The following is a 13,442-nucleotide window of genomic DNA, read 5'->3' on the forward strand; positions in this document are numbered from 1 at the left end:
GCCAGGAACAGCGCTTTTGTTATGCTGACAGCCGCAAGACACGCTAGCCAGGCACTAGGCTTCAGGCTAAGCGTTCTTCCCTAAGATCGAACAAGTTTGAAAAAATGCGCTCGCAAATTAGCGAGCGTAGCGCAAATTAGCGTCAGTCAATTAAGCCGTTAAGGAAGCAATTAGATATCAATGTTGATAAATTTGAAGGAAAAAATGCCAGATGGATTGTCCCAGGCCAGGCTGAAAGCCTGAGGGAGAACTCACCCCCTCTTGAGAATTAGCAGTCCAAAGCAAGTCAATAAAAAGGAATCCAGAAATGGGAAGGAGAATAATAACGAAAATAAAAGGATATGGATCACAAAGCGTGGGTAGAAAAAGTTGAAAACGATGAGGATTGTCAGAGCAAGCCAAAATTCAGTCTCTTCCACTCGACTGAGTGAACTAAACTGACATCAGTCGAGCAGAAGGGGCGGAACCGAGGCAGAAAACTTAAAAGTGATACACTCAGTCTCTGACAAGCTCAAAGTAAACATTACCCACGCTTTGGATTCTCCAAGCAGCGCGCTGGAGAATGCTTAGTCATCTCCTAGTGTAATACCCTTCTGTAACTCTCCAACATACATATTCACACTTTATGATATTGCAGTTGGTAGGTTAGTATGCATTTGTTTCAGCTTTCCTGTTTATAATTCAGATATAGGTTTATAATTTCAGGTTTTCCCAAAAATAAGCCCTACCCCGAAAATAAGTCCTAGCCTGATTTTTAAGCATGCATCCAAGTTCTACTAAAAAAAATAAGTCCCAGTGAAGGGAGTGGGACGCCAGAAAGCCGAGAGTTGGTGGGCAGGTGCGCCCATGGAGGCCATGGGAGGCTCATTTTCATGTGGCAGCAACGGTAGCAGATGGAAGCAGAGGCGAGAGTGGAAGGCAGGTGATCCAGACATGCCATGTGGGTCATGGGAAAACTGAAAGTTGGTGGGCTGGAGAGGGTGGCTGACCATAGGAGGCTCGTCTCTGCATCTCTCAGCTTGCCTGCGGCCTGCAAGGTGTGTCGAGATTGCCTGCCTTCCACCCCATGCCTCTGCCTCTGTCTGCTGCCAGTGCTGCTGCATAAAGATGAACCTCCCGTGGCTGCTCCAACCCACTGACTCTCGGCTTTCCCGCACAGTGCATCCAGTTTGTCTCCCTCCCTCCCTCCCACGCCTCTGCCTTTGTCTGCTGCTTGGACAGGGAATCAACTCACCTGTGGTCTGTGCAGCCCCAAAGTGCGTTGACCAAGGGACTGGAGGGCTGCAGCTGCTGCTGGATATCATCAGTCCCCATGCGTTTGCCACTTCTTGTGCACACACCAGGGGGCAGTGCTTATTTTGGAGCCCCCAAAAATATAATATCAAGTCTTATTTTTGGGGAAATACGGTAGCTACAGCCCATCTCTGTCAAAATATATAGGATAAAACAAAGGTACAGGATATATTTTACTACTGTAAAGGATTAACAAAGCTAACTGGCCTTTTTTTTCCCAGAGTTCAAAGTAGGTAATCCTTTATTTTGAGCAATCTTCCCCACTTTTATTCTCTCCAAGCCCTGCTAGAATTCCTAGCCAGTGTATAGGTAACATACAAATTAGGAAATGTGATTGTTGTCATCTCAACAAATCTGGAAAGCGCCAGGTGAGCAAGCCTTCTACCTGAAAACATGGCTTGGTTTATTTTTCTTTAAAAAAAAATAGCTAGCATTCAGTAGCCATAACAATAGGCAATTTCTATAGGTATGATGATAAACAACTAAGCAAACATACTAAGTTTGCACATACATTAGCCTTGCACGTAGATTAGCAAATTCATTAATTAGGAATTACTATGGGAAATGCCTTTAAAATACCAAACAGAGGCATGGACAGAGGAAACAATGTATGTATTCTGAAACCACAGATATATGAGAAAAGAGAACATGAAGCAATATTTTAAAATGAACAGTTGCAAGTTTAACATATTTATATTTTTTTCCTTCAAGAAAAACTTTCAATTTATTTACATAAATAGTACAACTGACAGAAACATCTACAGTATTAAATAACTTTTGTGTCAGGAGTGATAGATGATATTTTTTAGTCCAAGGGCTACCCATTAAGTCATCAATTCCCCATCTTTTGAGTAATAACAGGTAAAACTGCATTATAATTATATATTACAATGAGATGTCCTTGTTGGAGCCTCTTGCAAGTTATCAGAAAAAGTCTGAAAACTGCCTACTTGAATATCATCGAATGAAATAGGATCAATTTTTGAATAGATGAGATTGTAATGATATATACGGTAGATCTGCAATCTTAGGAATTTACATGGAAATTAGGCTCTTTTATTCATTTCAACATAATTTTGAATAAACCTGCAAAGAAGTTTTCTATAACACAATGAATACTGGGGATAAACACCAGGGAACACGTTTGAGTAAACTAATTTAAGTGTGGTAATACTTGTATAATATTGTTTAATAGTAGACTCCTGGGGATTCCCAGAGGCAGATCATTTTATAAAATAAATATACAGACACATTATTATTATTATAGTTGGTTGCATAGTCAGCCAGATGCTTAGGCTGGATTTTGCATTTTTATCCACCTATTAAGTGCTTCCCAAAGACCCATGATAGGCAGATATTGTGGTTTATTTATTTATTTATTTATTTATTTTTCATATTTGTATACCGCCCTACTCCCGAAGGACTCAGGGCGGTGAACAGCCATAATAAATACAAATACATATAGAAGTTAAAAACTATTAAGAAACAGATTAAGTAATTTAGGCTCAAAGATTAAAAACATCCAAATTTATCTAAAGAGGTTTAAAACCCAATTTAAAAGCCAGTTTAAAAGCCAATTAAAAAGGGAGAGTTAGGCCAGACCAGCTTGTTGGAATAGAAATGTTTTCAGGGCACGGCGGAATATGCGTAAGTCTTGGATGTTTCGTAACTCCGGGGGAAGCCCGTTCCAGATGGTAGGTGCCCCCACAGAAAAGGCTCTCCCCCTGGGGGCCGTCAGTCGACATTGTTTGGCCGACGGCACCCTGAGGAGTCCCTCTTTATGGGAGCGAACTGGTCGGTGAGAGGCTATTGGTGGCAGGAAGCGGTCTCGTAAGTACCCTGGTCCTGAGCCATGGAGCGCTCTAAAGATAGTAACCAAAACCTTGAAGCGCACCCGGAAGACCACTGGGAGCCAGTGCAGCTCGCGCAGGAGGGGAGTTACATGAGAGCGCCACATTGCTCCCATTACCACCCGCGCGGCCGCATTCTGGACCAGTTGGAGCCTTCGGGTGATTCTCAAGGGAAGCCCCATGTAGAGAGCATTACAATAATCCAGGCGTGAGGTGACAAGGGCGTGAGTGACCGTGCGTAATGAGTCCCGATCCAGAAAGGGATGCAACTGGCGAATCAGGCGAACCTGATAAAAAGTCCTCCTGGCTACGGCCGTCATATGCTCTTCAAAAGACAGCCGTGAGTCCAGGAGGATGCCCAAGTTGCGAACCCCATCTGTGGGGGCCAACGACTCGCCCCCAATAGTCAGAGATGGCGCCAACTGACTATATCGGGACGACGGAAACCACAGCCACTTGGTCTTGGATGGGTTGAGTCTGAGTTTGTTCCTCCCCATCCAGATCCGTACGGCCTCCAGGCACCGGGACATCACCTCGAGGACATCATTGGGGTGGTCTGGGGTGGTCTGGGGTGGAGATGTACAGCTGGGTGTCATCAGCGTACTGATGGTACTTCACCCCAAAACCATGGATGATCTCACCCAGGGGCTTCACATAAATGTTGAATAGAAGGGGCGAGAGGACCGATCCTTGTGGCACCCCACATATAAGGGGCCTCGGGGTCGACCTCTGCCCCCCTGTCAACACAGACTGTGACCGGTCAGAGAGAAAGGAGGAGAAGAACCACTGTAGAACAGTGCCCCCCACCCCCCACCCTTCCAACCGGTGCAGCATGATATCATGATCGATGGTATCAAAAGCCGCTGAGAGGTCTAGTAGGACCAGGACAGAGGAGCAACCCCTGTCCCGAGCCCTCCAGAGATCATCAACCAATGCGACCAATGCTGTCTCTGTGCTGTACCCGGGCCTGAATCCCGACTGGAACGGATCTAGATAATTCGATTCATCCAGGTACTAAGGCAGTTGTCGTGCAACCACACTCTCAACAACCTTTGCAACAAAGCGAAGGTTGGAGACAGGACGATAATTTGCTAATACAGCAGGATCCAGGGAGGGCTTCTTGAGGAGGGGCCTCACCACCGCCTCTTTCAAGACGGTGGGAAAGACACCCTCACTCAAAGAAGCATTTATAATCTCCTGGAGCCAGCCTCGCGTCACTTCCCGGGAAGCCAGTACCAACCAGGATGGACACGGGTCCAATAAACATGTGGTCGCATTTAGTCTGTTCAGTATCCTGTCCACGCTTTCGGGAGTCACAGGATCAAACTCTTCCCAAATAATATTCTCAGGACCTGCCCCAATCATCTCCTCTGGATCAATCCAGTCAGAGTCTAGCTGTTCACGAATCTGAGCAATTTTGTCATACAGATATTGTATAAAATCCTCAGCTCTACCCTCCAAGGGGTCTTCCCGTGTCTCTTGATGGAGTAGAGAGCGGGTCACCCTAAACAGGGCCGCTGGGCGATTATCTGATGACGCAATAAGAGTAGAAAAGTAGTTACTCTTCTCTACTCTTATCGCCACTAGGTAATTCTTAATATGAGATCTTACCAGTGTTCGGTCGGATTCAGAACAACTAGCCCTCTAACTGCTCTCTAGGCGTCTTTTCCGGCGCTTCATCTCCCTCAGCTCCTCAGTATACCAAGGAGCCAGGTGAGACCGGCGCCGGGTCAGAGGCCGCAAAGGCACGACTCGGTCTAAAGCATCAGCCGCCGCCCTATCCCAGGCGGCCACTAAGTCCTTAGCCGAGTCGTGTGCTAGAACCTCAGGAAATGGCCCAAGCTCCATCTGGAATCTCTCAGGATCCATCAGGCGCCTGGGGCGGAACCACCTGGTCGGTTCCGCCTCCCTGTGGCGGGGTGTGGCGGTTCGAAGGTCTAGGCGAAGGAGGGAGTGATCTGACCATGACAAGGGTTCAATCACTATATCCCCTATCTCGAGATCACTCAACCACTGTCCAGAGACAAAAACAAGGTCCAGTGTGTGTCCCCCCATGTGAGTAGAGCCATAAATTAACTGGGTCAGGTCCATAGCCGTCATGGAAGCCATGAACTCCCGAGCCACCTCAGATGTCTCGCCAACTGATGACAGGTTAAAATCCCACATGACCATAAGCCTGGGGGTGTCAACAGCCACCGTGGCTATAACATCAAGCAGCTCAGGCAGGGCTGCTGCCACATGGCAGGGAGCCAGGTACGTGACTAGCAAGCCCAACTGCACCCTATGACCCCACTTCACAAGAAGGGACTCACATCCAGCCGTCTGAGGAACAGTGGCCTCCCTTGGTCCAAGACCTTCGTTAATAAGAACTGCCACCCCTCCGCCCCTCCCCTGAGACCTTGGCTGATGGAAAGCATGGAAACCTGGTGGGCACATATCAACAAGGGGGGCTCCCCCTTCCTGGCCCAACCAGGTCTCCGTAATACCCGCCAGGTCCGCACCCCCCTCCTGAATAAGATCACAAATGAGGGGGGCTTTATTTACCACGGACCTGGTGTTGCACAGCATCAGCCGAAGGCCTGGGGCCCGAGGTTCCGTACAACCTGGGGAACGAGAAGAGCTTTGAGGGTCGGAGCGCGCCACCGCTTGTAAACAGCGAGGACGCACTCCCGTAGGATGATGTGGCCCCCTGCTCCCGCCATATCTGCCCCTCCCACCTACAGTATCGATGTTATGGGCATCTGTATCATAAGATCTAATCATCTCCTTGACCCCAGAGTTCACACCTCCCATGCCACGCCCTACGGCTGGCCCAGATACCCTCCCCCGCGGTCTTCCCCCGAACCCACGTAATCTACCCCCCTCCCAGAATCCCTTAAAATCTTATTAAGAAATTTCCCTAAAAAAACCCATAACCCTCTTTTTGCTGTATGCCATCTCTCCGGACTCCAAAGTCCGTCATCGAGATAGGCCCTTGATAAAGAAGAGGGCCAGACCTGCGAGACGGGGGCATCTCGCAGTTTGAGGAGTTCTCCCAATGAGTACATTTTGTAGCTAGATAGTCTATAGCTGGTAGGCATGTCCTAGTTATCCAGGGTCCTGTGGAGAGAGTATCAATTAGAGGTACAAGTCATTTTAGTCCCGCTGAACTCTCATATCAGCGGTAGAAAGAGCCATTTTGAACTCAGATGTGAACATCGATCACCCTCTCACGGCAACCAGATATAAGGGAGAAAAACAGCAGCTATAGTCCTGTTCTTTCAATGTTGTACCTAGGCATAGATGGAATAGCCAATCCTTGAGATTAGAGATACGGATAGTCTGTGGGAAATATATATAGTAGGCGAAAATCCAGGGAGACTCAGATGAAATAAAAGTAAGGAAATTCTCATCCTGATATACAGGAAACACAAACCTGGATAGCAAATGATTCACAAAAAACCGAATATCCGGTCATAAAAGGGCGATAGGAGATAAAAATACAGGAGGGGAGATGGAATAAGGCAGTCACTTTGTAGAAGCAAAGCCCCCATGATAGACATAACAATCATTTCTAATCTCCTTAGCTTTCTTTAGGTCTTTTATGCATGAAGGTTTAACCCCCCCCATAGAAAGAGAGGGGGGAGGCCTCTGGGAGGTAATCCAGAGCTGGCCCGACAATGGAAGGATTGGCATCTTTCCATTGCCCAGGAGATCAGTTGAAAATAAATAAGAAAGGTCCCTATTCTCCTTTCTGAGGCCTCTTTGGTCTCTAAATTGCTTTGGTTTTTGCTGCCTGTAACCGCCAACTGTAACTGCTATTTCGGGCGCCATTTTGGAATTTTAAACTGCCACCACCATAGGCCTCCTCCGCGCCGATTTCACCCACTGCCGGCCTCTGCAGGCAACCTCCAATCTTGTCAAGGGTCTAACAAAGTCAGCCCAGGGTGCCAGACAGTCATCGCAGCCGTATATCGCCATCCATCCAGCAGCCTCTGATGAATGTAGGGACGGCTGTCACGAAGCTATCGCCCCAAATTCGCTGACTCAAATCCCACCAGCACCGCCCGTCTCATTATAAGCTGTTTCAGAGAGCGAAGCCACAAAACCGCTCTCCTAGAAGGTCTTCTGGAGCCGAAAACGCTCCCATCGGATCGGCAAATCAGCCCTCTCAACACACCATGGGCCATAGATGGGTAATTGGCCCTAAGGACCCCCAACTGTCAGGACATTACCCCCGTAAAACCGGAGCTCCATCAGGAGTCGCCATCTTGGGCATGTGCGAGGGTTTGATTATCTTAAAGGTAAAGCTGTCTTATGAAACTGACTAATGGAGATTGTCAATGCCAATGGTATTCAAGATATGCTCCACATGTTGTGAGATTACACCCAATGTGTCCAATTAGTCTCTCCAGTACTCAATAAGCCTTCATTGTGTACTAGTTTCATTACATCGTTTTCACTCTCCTTCAAAAATTCTTCCAATGTCCTTTTTTCTTCTTCAGCCATCTGATATTCTTGCAACATCCAACACCACCTATGCTCCTTAGTATGTAGAGTCTGTCAACACTGCTGCACGAATGAAGAACATGATTCATTATCATTATTTTTCTGGTTTTCCTATCCATAGTTTTCAGTTCTACCTGAGTCCAGTCCATTTTTCCAGCTGTGAATCCAATGACTTGAATTGCCCAGGTGTTAATTGCCTTGGCATTTCCTCTACTGAGTTTGTATTTTAAGATATTCTTCACTCTTATGCAGTGGTGAAATCCAATTTTTTTTTACTACTGGTTCTGTGGGCGTGGCTAGGTGGAGATGGTGTGGCTTGGTGGGTGTGGCTTAGTGGGCATGGCAGGGGAAGAATACTGCAAAATCTCCATTCCCACCCCACTCCAGGGGAAGGATACTGCAAAATCCCCATTCCCTCCCCACTCCTGGGGGAAGGATATTGCAAAATCTCCATTCCCACCCCACTCTGGGGCCAGCCAGAGGTGGCATTTGCTGGTTCTCCAAACTACTCAAAATTTCCGCTACCAGTTCTCCGAACTACTCAAAATTTCTGCTACTGGTTCTCCAGAACCTGACAGAACCTGCTGGATTTCACCCCTGCTCTTATGACTTCAGTGTGCTTGATGTTGTTAGCTCAAAGGATGCACAAATATTTTCTTTACCCAATTCTTGATGCTATTTCCATACGTGATCTTGATTCCTTCAGTGTTCAATATTTTTCCTCAGTTTATGATAACAGTGGCACATTTGTCCAGTCCCAGCTCCATTACAATAGCCTATCTGTATATATGGACAGTGTTGAGCAGTTACTCTATTTCAGATGATGTTTTTCTATACAACTTCAGATTAACATGTAAAAGAGGTGGGATAACCTGGCAGATTTATTTATTTATTTATTTTGCTGATGCATGGTTTGATTTGTTCAGGATTGTTGAAAGAGGAATTGGTGCATTGACAAACAGTAATGATAATGGTGAGTCTCCTTGAAAGATTTCTCCCTTAATATTAATCTTTCATTTTCTAACCTTGACTGGAATTGTATCTTCCATTGTGCTGTTCATTTTTGCACAAAGTTCCTGATGTTTTTACTAACTCCTGATATTTCCAAGCACTTGATTGCTCCATTCAGCAAGGAGTTGAATCCCTTCTTATAATCAATCTAAACTATCTTCAAGTTCATCTTTATTCTCTTATATTACTTTATTCTCTTTATTGTGTTTTCCACAATCTTTTCAGTTACAAGCTGATCTTTTGTTCCTCTGTTTGGGTAGTTTCCTTTCTGCTCAAATGAACTTTTGAACTAGATGCTGTTGGACTGCATCTGCTACAACACTAGACAGCAATTTGAAAATTGTTGATAAGCAGGTAATCCTGCCCAAGTCCACATGCACAAACTCATGGGTAGCTTTAAAACATTTGTTGAGACATCACAAGCCCCTTGCAGACACAGAGTTCCAAAGCCCACAGGCAAAGGCACAAGTCTGCAAATCCACACACACACAATCTGAAATCCAGGCACAGCTCAGAGTCCACACATTTAATATGTGTGGATTTAATAATTTAATAATTCAAGCCAAGGTACAAGTCCAAAGTCCAAAACATGAGGTCACATGAAGCACAACCTCAAAGTCATGTGAACAAGGAGTCACAGAGTTGGAACACATGCACAGCAGAGAAAACGGGCAGTTGTTTCCAATACTGCATTTCTCCATGCATCAGGCTAAGTAGGTATATACCAGTATAGCTCATTAGTAGGGGTGAGGCTGCCTCCTCACAATAGCCTCACCGATCTCCATTGTACCTCCTTCTATTCACCCCTACATATTCTGGGATCCTGTGGAAAAGGCAGTTCCTCCTCATCCCTGCTCATTGGCTGCAGTTGTGATCCTTCTCCACCCTGCATTTCTGACTAGGTCTGTAAGCCTCCAGCTTTTGCTGTGTCTCTCTCTTTCCTCTCCAGCCAGATGCTCATCCGGTCATCACTTCCCTGAAGGTCCCTCCAAATTCCCAGCCTCACTTCTTACTCCAGGCCCTCCACTCCTGGCTTGGAGGCTTCAGCATCTTCCTGATGCTCCTCCTCACCCCTCTTCAAAGTTCCCAGAGTTGGCCCCTCCTCCATCCAAGCTGGAGTCCAGGGAAGCAATCACATACATAATTGGCCTAAAGTTGCCTGGCACTGTGCCTTTTGTTGGATTTTTTTTCATTACCTCATAGTTTTGCCTAATATTAATCCATCTTCAATTTCTCCTCTTTGCATTATGTTGTTAAACTGTTTGGTAATGAGTTTATGTAGATTCTTCAGATGTTTCAACCCAAAATCATGCACTTCTTCTTCATCTGGTGCTAATAAATTCTTGAGCTTCCATGCCCTTTTCTCCAACATTTCTGCTATTATTATTAGTTCTTTCATTTTACCTTCTTTTTTATTCTTATCTACCTCCTCTATTCAAGCTGAATTCTTAGGTTGTCCCATAACTGTGCCCAGAACTGCAGTTTCTTCTTTCCTAGGTTCACTGTAATCTCTCTATTGATTAATTAGTAGAAATGATTCTAATTCAACTGAAATTGGAAATTCTGCTTATAGAGTGCAATTTGAGCTTCATATCTATTGATCTTCTTGAATAGAGATGCTATTTGCTGCTTTATTATTTCCTGGGCTTTCTCAATATTCCTTGTTTCTAGGTAATATTTCTTGATCAAGTATTCTTTGGTCTTTTTGTTCTTTAGCTTCTATTCTTTGATCTGTTCTAGCTAGCTTGCATCTGATCTTAGTTATGCTGACCTTATTTTCCAACCTGACCTTCTATTTTGGTAATGCACTGTTTATTATTATTATTATATGCTCCAGCAATGTAAAATCACAGTGCCAGTTCTTTAGCTACTTGGCCTTCATGTGCATTGAGTTCTTCTCAATTACTTATGATGTTTTAATATATCAGTGTAATATATGTGTGGATGTAAGCAGTGTGGTATTTTGTATTTGTCAGATGTAATTTTTGTCAATGCACAAATTTTTCAAATGCCATCAACAAAAAATTGGGTGGCACCCAGTATGCCAATAATCAATTTTCATGCATCAGCTGATTGATGCCTTTCAACTTTGACTTTCAGATCTTGATATTTTGAATATTCTCCAATTATTTGTCTTTTATTCTGCTATCCCCTGGTTTTGTAACATCATTTATCCACATTTTATTTTTTTCAACTATAGTTGAAAATTTATTATTATTATTATCTATGCACAACAACATGATGTGAAGTCACATCTCCTAGTTCTTTACCAATACTGGCCTTCATACAAGCAAAGTTCTTCTCAAAAACCTAGGAGGTCACATTATATCAGTGAAGTATATGTGCAGATCTAAGCAATATGTTATTATTATTACAGTTTGTTGCACAGTCAGTGGATTTGGACTGTATTTGGCATTTTTGTCCAGCTATCAATTTTTTCCTAAGGACCTGGATAAGAAGAATTTTTTCTTTGATGGTATTAAATATATTGTTGCAAGATGTAAGCTATTCTAAATAAAGTGTACCATACAAATGGTGATTCAACTGTTTTGGGATTGCATTCAAGGGGCCTATTACTATTGGTACTACTTTTGCTTTCTTTTGCCACAATCATTCTATTTTTATTTGCAAGTTTTTGTATTTTATACTACAGTCCTTTCTCTTCTGCTGTCTCCAGGTACTGTCAGGTTCACTATCCAGATTTCTTTGCCTTTCTCATTAATATTATTATTATATTTACAAACTGACAACAAATGCCATTGGCTTTTAAAAGAACAGCTAATTACAAATGAATCTCACTAAATAGAGCAATGCATTAACAATTCTAGTCCTGAAACAATGCAACTTCTGCTGGATGCCTTAAATCACATTTTGTAAGAGCAATAACAGCAGGATAAATCCTGGAAAGCATTGAGTTCACATGATGGCCAATACAAGTAAAAATTCACAAAGCCAAAAGATTCTGATAATTCTGAAAATTGCAAAACCTCAAAGAGCAATTCCATTAAAATAGCAGACCTGATAAGGCTTTACAAATAGCTGAGGAAAGAAGGAAAATAAAAGGCAAGAGAAAAAGGGAAAGATATACCCAACTGAATGCAGATTTCCAGAGAATAGCAAGGAAAGATAAGAAGACCTCCTTAAACAAACAATGCAAAGAAATAGAGGAAAACAATAGAATGGGAAAGATTGCAGATTTCTTCAAGAAAATTGAATATATCCATATATCAAGAAAGATGGGCATGATAAAGGACAAAAATGGTATGGACCTAACCTAAAGAAGTGGCAAGAAGAATTATACAAGAAGGTTCTTAATTAACACTCTGATAACCATGATGGTGTGATTCCTGATCTCGAATCAGACATCCTAAAGCGCGAAATCAAGTGGGCCTTAAGAAGCATTACCAACAGCAAAACTAGCAGAGGTGACAGCATTCCAGCTGATCTATTTAAATCCTAAAAGAAGATGCTGTTAAAGTAATGCATTCAATATGCTAGCAAATTGGGACAACTCAATGTGGCCACAGGATTAAAAAAAGGTTAGTTTACATTTCAATCCCAAAGAATGGCAATTCAAAGAATATTCAAACTACTGTACAATTGGGCTCATTTCACATGCTAGCTAGGTTATGCTCAAAATTCTACAAATTGGGCTTCAGCAGTATGTGAACCAAGAATAGAAGTACAAGCTGGGTTTCGAAGAAGCAGACAAACTAGAGATAAAATTGCCAACATTAGCTGGAATATGGAGAAAGCAAGAGAGTTTCAGAAAGACATCTACTTCTGCTTCATTAACTATACTAAAGCCTTTGATTGTGTGGATCACACCAAACTGCATGTTCTTAAAGAGATGGGAGTACCAGACCACCTTACCTGTCTCCTGAGAAACCTGTATGAGGGTCAAGAAGCAACAGTGAGAACCAGACGTGGAACTACTGATTGATTCAAAATAGGGAAAAGGGTATGACAAAGCTGTATATTGCCACCTTGCTTATTTAACTTATATGTAGAGAACATCATGCGAAATGCCAGGCTGGAAGAATCACAAGCTAGAAACTGCCAGAAGAAATATCAACAACCTCAGGCATGCAGATGATATCTCTCTGATGGCAGAAAGTGAAGAGGAACTAAAGAGCTTCTTGGTGAGTTGGCTTAGAACTCAACATTAAAAAAAACTAAGATCATGGTCTTGTTACTTCCTGGCAAATAGAAGAGTTAAGAAATGGAAGCAATAACAGATTTATTTTCTTAGGATCCAAGATCACTCAGATGATGACTGTAGTCATGAAATTAAAAGGTTCTTGCTCCTTGGAAAGAAAGCTATGGGAAATCTAAGCAATAAACATCACCTTGCCGACAAATGTCCATATAGTCAAAGCTATGATTTTTCCAATTATAATGTATGGTTGTGAGAGTTGGACTATAATGAAAGCTATGGGCTGAAATTGGTGCTTTCAACTTGTAGTGCTGGAGAAGACTCTTGAGAATTCGTTGGACTGCAAGGAGACCAAATCAATCAATTCTAAAAGAAATCAACTCTGATTGTTCTTTGCAAATATAGAAACTGAAGCTGAAGCTCAAATACATTGGCCATTTAATGAGAAGAGAGGACTCATTGGAAAAGATCCAGATGTTGGGAAAGACTGAAGGCAAAAGGAGGAGGAGATAGCAGAGGTGTCAGGGTTCCAAGTAACACCCTCAACAAAAGAAGCCTTGGTAGTACAGTGGTCTAAAGGACCCTGTTATTAAGACCAGTTGCCTGCAATTACTGCAGGTTCAAATATCGCCAGGCTCAAGGTT

The 13,442-nt window shown here is 43.4% G+C and overlaps 2 protein-coding genes across 10 annotated transcripts in view; one reads left to right on the forward strand and one right to left on the reverse strand.

Moving 5' to 3' along the window:
* Positions 1–13,442, forward strand: part of MATCAP2 (microtubule associated tyrosine carboxypeptidase 2) — a 240,471-nt gene that overhangs the window by 191,894 nt on the left and 35,135 nt on the right. The window contains exon 9 of one of the 2 annotated variants that reach the window (XR_015734228.1): positions 7,628–7,649. The exons of the other annotated variant lie outside the window; for it this stretch is intronic. The gene's annotated coding sequence lies outside the window, so the exon portion shown is untranslated. Of the gene's footprint in view, positions 1–7,627; positions 7,650–13,442 lie in introns of those variants that run through there. 2 annotated transcript variants of the gene reach the window in all.
* Positions 1–13,442, reverse strand: part of EEPD1 (endonuclease/exonuclease/phosphatase family domain containing 1) — a 220,691-nt gene that overhangs the window by 143,267 nt on the left and 63,982 nt on the right. The gene's annotated exons all lie outside the window — the stretch shown is intronic.

Source organism: Pantherophis guttatus, chromosome 4 (genome assembly GCF_059756535.1).
Source record: "Pantherophis guttatus breed Tessera chromosome 4, ASM5975653v1, whole genome shotgun sequence".
Lineage (NCBI taxonomy): Eukaryota > Metazoa > Chordata > Lepidosauria > Squamata > Colubridae > Pantherophis > Pantherophis guttatus.